Below are 9,856 nucleotides of genomic sequence, written 5' to 3' on the forward strand. Positions count from 1 at the left end.
TTTCAAGCGCGTCAATATCGACTATATAAGCGTACTTTGAAAAAAAAATCTTTTTTTTTCAAAGTGCGAAGACTTGGTCTCAAATTAACGCACTTTGAAAAGATTTCTCTGTGCATTTAACATCGATTGTCATTATCTTCTCCAGAAGTAGTCAGGTCAGGATTATTTTTCAAAAAGGTATTGCCGCTTTACCATCATTTTTTTCTGTTTTATAGAATGATAAATTCAGGGGACCTTATACAATTGACGACTTTGCAATAGTTACAACAAGAAATAACCGAGATTAACATCTTGATTTTTTGTTTCAAGAAACCGGAGAAAACGCTTTTTTTTTGCAAAACTGGTACCAGTTAGTTGGTTCCTCTTATATGTCTAAAATGCAAAAAGGTCAAATACATGCAAACATGTAAAACAAGTGGCACTTCAATCATCCAAAAGTGGCCTTCATGTCCATCTTGGACTATGCTATTTGGTTAAAAAATATATGATCTAAAGAGAGTATGTTCATTTGTTCATGTATGTTCCAGATCCGGATATTGCACATCAAATTCATTATGAAATCGACATAGACTTGCATCTAAAAATGTGAAAAAATGCCAGTCATGCCTGATTAGTAGGCGTTGTCCTTTGTTTACGACAGGGCTTTTCAGGTAAGCATGGTCTTATATATAATACTTATAACAGTGCCCATATAGTAGTCATTGCTATTTATATGTATAATTGATTTATTTTTGTCAAGGCATAAGCATAAGAGATGGACGTGTATACATGTATTTATATATTTAACAAGGCCTGGAAAAAAGGCAAGGACGTTAGGTTTTATCTTTGAAAATTTCTAGATCAAAGCATGGTTTTGCATAATTTGACAAGGTCTATAAGATATTCCTATTAGGCTTTACAAATTGCAAATTTTATTTCAGTTTTTGATCAAACATCTGCAAAAGCGGGAAATGAATTTTATTTTGGACTCAATTGAATTTAATTAATTCAACACATTTTTACTGCAAACACTCCAAGTACAGGAAAGATAAAAAAAATATATCAATACTCCTGAGATCACTTCCGTTAGTGGTGCATTTTACATAGTGTTCCCTTTTCCTCAGTTCAAATTTCCATGAAGCTTTATAATTGACTCGTATTATATTAGATTAAATGGAATAAACTAGTCTGTTACTGGGCGCCGATGAGCAAAGCAGAATGGGTAAGTTACTAATGCACCCTATATCTGACAACTTTTTGATAATGTAATCCTCGTCTAAATTGAAATCGGTTCAAAATTTTCATCTGCATACTATTCATTTTCTCAATATATCACAGGGCCCTTTGCTTCTATATTTCTGATTCACAAAGGGCATGGTCACGATTTTAGTCAAATTTTATTGTTCTATTTTTATTGTTTACCATGATATAGGAATGCATTTCTCATGATCAACAAGAAAATGAGTGTATGTCGTAGAGCAAAATACAGAGCTCACAATTCTTTGTTATGTAAACAAAACTGTTGTCATGTTTTTGGTTAAACTAACAGTTTCTAGCGTTTGGCACATTCATTAAAGGTCTAAATTAACTTCAAATATTCTTTTCAACATTCGAAATCTAAACATGCAATAATATGACATTAGCTTTGTTAACATACTGGTATTAAACAATTTAACAATAACATGACCTTACTAGCTCTGTCATCATACGGTATTAACAAAAAAAAACTGTTAGCTCTGTATCACGCTTACAGATTTTGTCTGGAAATCACGCCGATTTTGTATGGACCATTTTTCATAAAACATCGATGGAATTCAAGTAAAACATTCAAATTCAATATGTATAAATATTGTTTTGATTATAACACATGCACAAGGGGTCGAAGGGCATCATCGCTATTTTTTGATTGCCCAGGAGTCAAACAGTTAACATTTCACAACCAGCAAAACTTTAAATGCTTTAATCTGTTATCATGAATTAGAGTTTTGAAGGTGTATGTATGTTTATATATAGCTGCAGGTATGTGGCTCCCGGTCTGAAAAAAATTCGGATGGACGACCTGGGAGCTATAGTGCTTTCCATATTAAAAATCTGCAATTTACGGCGCACAAAAATCTGCACTAGTTTTCGACTGATTAACGTTATTTACACACAAATTCTCTGTGAACAAAACTAGTACCACTGAATTCTTCATGCAATTTCCTACTGATATCGTCTCTTTACTTGCCTCAGCCTTTCCCCAAAACACGCTAACCGGAAAATGAAGTATGTTAAATTCACGTCGCCATTTTGTGATGTAAACTAACTGCACCACTACACTTTACGGGACTGGTGATTGTGTTTAAAAGAAAATCAGAGGCAAGTAAAGTGAAGATATCTTTAGTAGAATTTTTGGAATCAAATTTTTTTACAGAATGTGTTCAGAAATAAGATACAAGCGTAATTTTTGGTGCGCCGTAAATTGCAGTTTTTTGTCATTATGGAAGGCACTGTAGCTCCGAGGTCGTCAATCCAATTTTTTCATTGTTTGAGATTTAAAAAAATGCAGACAGTATTTAATAATAAATTCTTAATTATCTCCAATTAAAAGAAGATGTGTCACTTCCTTAAACAAACTCACACTCCACTCATCTAAGAATGTTTTTGGTCAAGTTTGCTTAAAATTTGCAGTGGTTGCCAGTGGTTCTTGATGAGAATTTAAAATTTTAAGAATGAACAGACAGACCGACGCTGGACATAATGTGTTCAGAAGGGCTCGAGCTCACTTAAACTTTCAGCTCAGATTAGCTAACAAGTACTTGTTGAATGTCGAATCAAACAAAATGCAATTATTATTATTATTTTTATATTTTAGAACAATACCAGGCTGTTTCATCTATAAACAATTGCTATAAGTTTTACTTTGACAAGGACGACAATCCAGCTAACTACAGCCCTTCTGAACCACTTATTTTTAACTCAGGTAAAGTGTATATCAAATTGTAAAGTTTCGGGCATTTTCGATAGTCAAAATACTTCCTAAAATATTACATATAAAGACTTTCACAGTAACCACTTCTGCACATACATTTAAATGAATGCACTTGCATAATAAGTACTGCCAGCATTCCAACTACTGGGAGGAAATAATAGTATGCCTATAAAAAATTCCGTAAGTGGCGTATTTTACATAGTGTTCCTTTTCCCTAGCTTCAAATTTCCAAGTAGCTTTATCACTGACTCATATTAGACTAAATATTTGAATTAATAATAATTAGGAAATATTAAGAAGAAAAATATTATTACGCCGATAATAACTTTTATCCGTAAAATTTCAAACTCATCTTCAAGTTGATCTAGTGGCGAAGGGTTATTTACAAACTCGTTACGGTGGACTGTAAAGCTTTTGTCATATTGTAAATTTTGAATTTACCGGGTGGCAGTAAATACAAAATTTACAACATGAGTTGTCATCATGTTGTTAATGTTGTATTTACTGCCACCCGGTAAATTGTTGTCATGTTGTACAATTATACTTGGATTTTGTAGTTTATATTAACGGCAAAGCATCTGCTTAAACTTTGAAGTGGTTATATTATCTGCTTTAAATTTTAGGAGAGCCATGATTACTATAGATATGCACATGAGTCTTATGATATTGAAATAAATGAATCAATATCGAAACAATATCGTCGATATCGATACTTCATCGTGTCTTATCCGGGGGTAAGACCCTTAGTTTTTTTTCAGTATCATTGTAAATGCGCTCACTGAACTTCAATTCACTAGACCCGGCAGTATCAGTTGGAAACGGCAGTCCAGAGAGGGACACACTCAATGCTTCTCTTGTTTTTATTCATGTAAATATACAGTGTCCATATGTACATGTATATCCAGTTTTTATTTAACCCAGTATTCCGCACATTGCTGAATCTGCAGTTAAGAGGTCCTGCTTTTCTGAGGTAATGTTTATATTTCTTTATTTTATCGTCATTTCATTAATTTTTTCTTTAAAAAAAACCCCACACAGTCTTAGTATTCCCACCAGTTATATTCTTATGTGCTACGTTTCATGATCATCTAATGTCCCTGTATAGAAACACGTGTTTCAGTGTTATAAAAGAATGGTGTACTATTTTGGTAATTACTGTTTGTCCTGTGAGTAGTAAGATGCAACATCGAATTCGCGTATAATTTGCGTACCATAGATTCCTAATTAAACGCCAGGAATTAATTTCCGCGTAAAATCGCCAGAGGCAACTCTCGCAGATTTTAAAACCTCACTTTTATTTTTCAGACAGTGTAAGCTATAGGAAATTATAACAAAATATTGGTGATAGCGATTTTATATTCTCGCGATTTGATAGAAAACAGCGGAATCGTGGAATTAAGTACTCGCGTAAAATACGGAATTTACAGTATATCAATGTTTTAGTAGGTCTAATCCAAGACTGTGTATAATTGTAAGTAAAAAGTACTGTGTTCAATTTTTTTTGTATAGCGTCAAATATGCTTTTAAGTATGGAATGAATTTGTGTAAAGCCTCGGTTGCTTAAACACTTGTTTGTTTCAATATATTGTCTCAGGTCATGGGCATTCCAACCATACTGCCATACAAGTATTCCAGCCATATGAGTTTCAGGGCTTTTAGCCATAGCTGTATCAGGATATCCCCGGACATCCTCTTACAGACCAAGGACAGTGTTAATCGGAGCCGTCCCTGTGTGCATGATTCGTGGCGACCGATACCAACAAGTTCAGCAGGACATGGACCAAACCCACAAAAGAAATCTTTTCCAAGTTATTCATTTTCAAAACATTTCTTTTACATACTCGACAATCTCTAACACCCTATCGATTTTATATAATATGTATAAATTAAACGTTTATGATCGCATTCTTCTGATAAACATTCAATGTACGACTTTGTGTATGAGTCAGAATATTCAGCAATTAAATAATAGATAAAGTAAGCTCATTTTTTCTGATACAACACACGAACCCTGTTTAGTATCCATCATCGTAACTTGATCCCAATCATCTTACTGAAAGAGGTGAGAGAAAATGCGTAAGAAAGAGAAAACGCCACAGTACAAATAAAAAACCACCGCTCCGCGGTTTATTTTGGTAAGCGCGGAATTGCATCATTCCGTATGTAATTAGTGTTTCTATCCCCTTGTGGAAGGGTTGTTTTCTTGTGTATAGAATGAAGGTCTGTTGTATTATTTTGTATTTTTATCCTGGATTAGCATCACTGGATGCACCTTGATACTCCGGATACACGGGGATTTCTGTGTTTATAATGAAACGCTTCGCTATCTCACACAAGACAGCCGCAGCAAGGCCGAATTATAATTAGCAGAACAACAAGTAAACAAGATTGCTCCTATTTTGATTTTCTAATATATCGAAACCATCATTAAAGCGAAATAAATAAAAAAACGTTTTCATTTAGAAAGAATCTCAAGCCGTAGAAACAACAGGTGAAACTGTCGGAAATTAATTAAATGTGTAACCCAGAAACGAATTAGTAGTAAAAACTGTTTAATGTTTGGGAATGTGGCGAAACAGTTGGCAAATGGTGTTATTATAACTCTCCTAAAAAAAAAACCCCGCTCAAAGGTTCTTTAACACGTTTCCCTTATTTGTTTGTAAACATAGTTGTTAGATAATCGTTTTTTTTTACGACAATGTGTTTCAAAATAATTTAGATTAACTCAATTGTCCTCGAATACAACGTCTGCACCAAAAGGAGGGGGGGGGGGTGGGGTGTGAAAAAAGTTGGCAACATTTCGCCAAGGAAAAATAATTGTATATATATATTATTAAAAATAAAAATCCTATTGATTGTAACACGCATCAACAAAGTCGAGGGCTGGTGTAATAAATATACCACTATGAGCTTCTAGTTATGCCTGAGCACGTTTGATCTTTCAAAATCCTAAACTTTTACGCTCAATTTAGGCTGACGGAAGTTAATTCTATGTAGAACGTCATCTTTGAAATACAAAACCTACAACGAAGGGCAATATTAGTAAATCAAAATTTTTAATTCAAGTGATTTTTATTCTTTACGTATACAATAAAACAAATACTTTGAGCATTCAAGTTTTAAGTAGACTACATGTTTAATGAGCTGGCCCTGGCGCCATAAAAGTTAGACGAGCTCACTTTTAATCTCAGTCTCACTTTTGCAATATTTATTCCTTTTGTAAAAGTGAGACTGAGATCAAAAGTAAGCTCGTCTAACTTTTATGGCGCCAGGGCCTATTCTGTCAGTTGTAAAGACAAAGTTGTAAAGACATCGACAAAGACAAAGTTGTAAAGACAAATCAATTCGGCTGCCGATACTTAATCCATAAAACCCAAATATTTTCTACTTTTAAGTTTGCAGTATCTAAGTTGCGAAAAGTTTAATCGAATGTAAAGATTTCTAAAAAAAAAAATGGAGGGTTGTTGAATTTTTTAAAACGACATTTTCTCTTAAACCTACGCCCGTAGATGAATATATTAACTTTGGACAGTCTTACAGAATTGTGTGATTAACAACATTCTAAAGAACAATAACCGGTAAACACATTTTCCATGCAAAAAAGCTGTTTCAGCAAATACAGCGTATCGAAGTTTGTCAAATGTTGTCTAGCTGGTGAGCCAACGCAATAACACACGGTTAGCATTGTCGTTATTGCAGACGACCGTAAATTCACAAGTTGGTCATAAAAAATAAACAATTGTCACTTCAAGAGAAAAATGATAGCAAGTTCCGGTGTTGCTGCAATTCTGTGCACTCTCTGCATACACAATTTGCATTCCACCGACATACCAAAATAGAGAGGAAATAAAAAGGAAAAAAAACTGAATTTGTCACATACTTTTATTACATCCTGAAACGCCTGGTTCAGCGATGTGCAAAATTGACTGGATGAAAAAATGATGAACATATGCCAAGAACACACACTGTGATGTATAAATGAAACCGTATCAATGGTTATTGCATTGACACCATTTTATACTAGCCTAAGGAAGTTTGTATTGCATTAACTTGATGATACGAAAAACATGTACGGTATTCTAATCACCAACAAATATAAACACGAACCATTTGAATTTAGCCATAACAATTACAACTCGAATCGCAGCTGCCATTTTCACTGATGCAAGTGGTTTCTAAAAATGATTTATTTTTCAAGGTTAAAAAAAAAGAAGAAAAAAATACGCTAATCCCGTATCTGCACTTCTAAACATGCCAAGAACCCAAATGCATGTTAGGTATGTCTCGGCAATGTGAAATGACTCGGATGATGAATGTCATTGATGCGAGTTGTTATTACGTCTTCATCCCTTCGTTTTTGTGGGTGGGTAGGGCGTAGGTGTCCCAAGGAATTTGTCCGCTATCCGACCCGCCTTTCGAAGACCACTGAGGAGAGCCCCGTGAACCGTGGCGGGGTAGTTCCTGATGGTGTGTTCCCCCGCGAAGAATAGGCGGGGCAGTCCCCCCGACGTCTGAGAGACCGGGGTGGCCATCAGGTCGTAGTCGTTTCCTGTCGAACGAAAAATAAGGTATGGCTTTATTACAACTTTGTTTCAAAATGTCAATTGCCAATGCCGTTTAGGGCGCCTGTAAAGTGTTAAACGAAATCGAAACGAAACGAAACCAATCGAAACGAAACGAAACCAAAAATCGAAACGAAACGAAACGGAATCAAAACAATAGTAAAAACCAATTATGACAACGTAAAGGTGAAAATTTTTTATTTGAAATACATTTTTTAACCATAAATACATGTACAATGTATCACAATCTGTATGTGCCAAATTTGCCGTTGTAAATGCTTAAGCCGATTATCCGGAATTTGTAAAAAAAAAAAACCAAACAAACAAACAAACACATAATAAAGTAAAAAACTGATTTGTATCAAAATACCAATATCTTTTTATACGCACTCAAGTTTGGAGAGAGAGAAAGAGAGAGAAAGAAAGAGAGAGAGAGAGAAAGAGAGAGAGAGAGGATGATTATTCTGTCAACGTATTAAAAAACTGTCTTTAGTCCTTTGGCTGTGTATTTTATTTTGCGTTTTTGGCGGAAAACGGCGTCCGCAAAATCAAGTACATTGCCAAATGTAAAATATATAAGAAGATAAAAAGATAAATTCAGAAATGCACTAAATCAAATCTATGCTAGCTTGTACGTTTACAGTATTTACGGGGACATTCCAACCACAAGATTTCTTTATATTGATATGAAATATTGTAAAAATGAATCAAATACATTGTGCGTGCGCGTGAAAGGGAGAAAAAGAGGGGATTATGTTTGATTTAAGGTAATACACAGGTGAAAAACCTCTTTTTGATGCAAGTTAATTTTGTCAAATTACGACGTCCAAATTTATGCTATACATATTAAAACAATTCTTATTTTTGTAAGAAACTGGTAACCAACCAGTATGATATCGTACTAGGATTTCGCTTAATACGATATTTCAGTTAATTTGATCCTCGGGGTCTTATTCGTCCTTGACCAGACACCTGGCGTTGTCTGTGCCACGTTATATAACCCAGAATTCTCTCCTCCTCAACCTGGGGAGTAGCCCTTTCCCTGTATAAAAAGAGGAGGCAAAAGACAGCTTTCAGTTGACTACTTCTTTTATTCAAGTTTACTAATAAAACATTCCAATCAAATTCCACAATATAATATAATGTATAGTTATTAACAATAAACATTGATTACAAAAACTCTGAAAATAAGATATTATATTTACTTGAACCTTCTGAATCATTTTTGTTAACTTTTATTAAAACCGCGCAAGTATCTTACTATGATCTTACATGTATAAAAAGAGGAGGGAAAAGACAGCTTCCAGTTGACTACTGGCTTATACGCACGGACACTACCTCCGATCTCCGGACCTTATAAGTAAATGCGATTAAGTGCATACTAATGATCTGACGCACCGTGGTTAGTAGAAGCGTTTTATTTAGATTTCTGACCCGGCATCGACAGGCTCATCACTGGACTTAATAACACATTTCTCCATGAACATAAATAAACATACGTTATCTATATACCGCATGTCCTTTAACCAATTTCTGTATAATTTCCGTTATGATAAATTTCCCCTACTAACAAAAAAATCTTGTCCTCAAGATTCCGTGAATAGATTTTCCAAATAAAAATGATCAAGGTCAGGAAATTGAACAGTGTCTGGATGATATACAAACATACACACAGCACAATGAATGTTAAACCTATCATCAGTAGGTTGATCATACCAAATTGCCTTAATTGTTCTCTCACCGATTTTTTTTAATTTATTTTTTCTAAATCGCAGAGGTATATATCCATCCTCCAAAATTAAGTCTAATACGAATTGCTTAGGTAATCGATATAAATGAGAAACTTTTACCAAATAATTATTTGCAATCGGTGAAAGGCCAACATATTCAAAATATAAAACGAGTAAGTCAAAGGTTGTTCCTTTACTAAGTGTTAACGTATACAATGTATTCCTCTATTAAGGTAAAAAGTAAATCAAAACAAAAAAAAATCAGCGAATGTAATCAACTGTTGATAGATATATTCAGTTTCACATTCTAAGTGAACATTACAGTAATAAATAAATTTAGTTAATTTCTTTATAGTAATATTTTGTAACTGTGTATGGTGTCTTTTGAAATACATATACATGTATGTACTAGAGTGTTTATACGTCAGCTCTATACAAGTTGAGTATTGACACATAGTTTTAGCTCTGCGATTGATTTAAGTAAATGATATGGTTTACTTTATTATAATATTCTCTAAATACTATCGAAACCGAGGGCAGGGCGGTTAAGCTTATGAATATGAATCGATAGGAAATACATTGTAGACGGAAATTGTATATTTGCACTAACCGTA

At 34.1% G+C, this 9,856-nt stretch overlaps 2 long non-coding RNA genes across 2 annotated transcripts; one reads left to right on the top strand and one right to left on the bottom strand.

Moving 5' to 3' along the window:
- The first annotated feature begins 1,087 nt into the window (after window positions 1-1,087).
- Window positions 1,088-4,339, top strand: LOC128183021 (uncharacterized). The gene is made up of 3 exons (XR_008243515.1): window positions 1,088-1,201; window positions 2,834-2,941; window positions 3,872-4,339. It is a non-coding gene; the product is annotated as an uncharacterized LOC128183021 (long non-coding RNA).
- Window positions 4,340-6,817: 2,478 nt separating this feature from the next.
- On the bottom strand, window positions 6,818-9,415 carry LOC128185996 (uncharacterized). The gene is made up of 2 exons (XR_008243873.1): window positions 8,399-9,415; window positions 6,818-7,499 (listed from the first exon to the last, which is right to left on the bottom strand). It is a non-coding gene; the product is annotated as an uncharacterized LOC128185996 (long non-coding RNA).
- Window positions 9,416-9,856: the final 441 nt, after the last annotated feature.

The sequence above is a fragment of the Crassostrea angulata genome, chromosome 5, assembly GCF_025612915.1.
Source record: "Crassostrea angulata isolate pt1a10 chromosome 5, ASM2561291v2, whole genome shotgun sequence".
NCBI lineage: Eukaryota > Metazoa > Mollusca > Bivalvia > Ostreida > Ostreidae > Magallana > Magallana angulata.